A 502-nucleotide genomic window follows, 5' to 3' on the forward strand; every position below is an offset into this window, starting at 1 on the left:
CTCATTTCTCATAGAAGAACTCACACAGGAGAGAAACTTTACGGATACCAGGAGTGTGGGAAAACGTTTTTATAGCCAGTCTATTTGTATATCCATAGAAGAACGCACACGGGAGAGAAGCCGTATGGGTGTGAGGTGTGTGGAAAAGCCTCTTACGACCTGTCCAGTCTACATAGACACAGAATAATTCACACAGGAGAGAGACCTGAGGAATGCGGGAAAACCTTTAATGACATGCCCCATCTCCATAGCCATAAGTCACACAGGGGAGACACCTTAGGAATGCAAGGAATGGGGGAAAACTTTTGCACAGTCGAGTAATCTCATTGTTCGTAGAAGAATTCACACAGGAGAGAGACCTTATGAATGTAAAGAATGTGGAAAAAAGTTTAATACCAAAACCATCGTCCATACACACAAGAGAATGCACACAGCAGAGATGCCTTGTGAATGTAATGAATGTGAAAAACCCTTAAACACTCACGTGGTCTTATTTGACATA

Source organism: Elephantulus edwardii, unplaced genomic scaffold (genome assembly GCF_000299155.1).
Source record: "Elephantulus edwardii isolate Elephantulus edwardi_28Jun2011 unplaced genomic scaffold, EleEdw1.0 scaffold00150, whole genome shotgun sequence".
Lineage (NCBI taxonomy): Eukaryota > Metazoa > Chordata > Mammalia > Macroscelidea > Macroscelididae > Elephantulus > Elephantulus edwardii.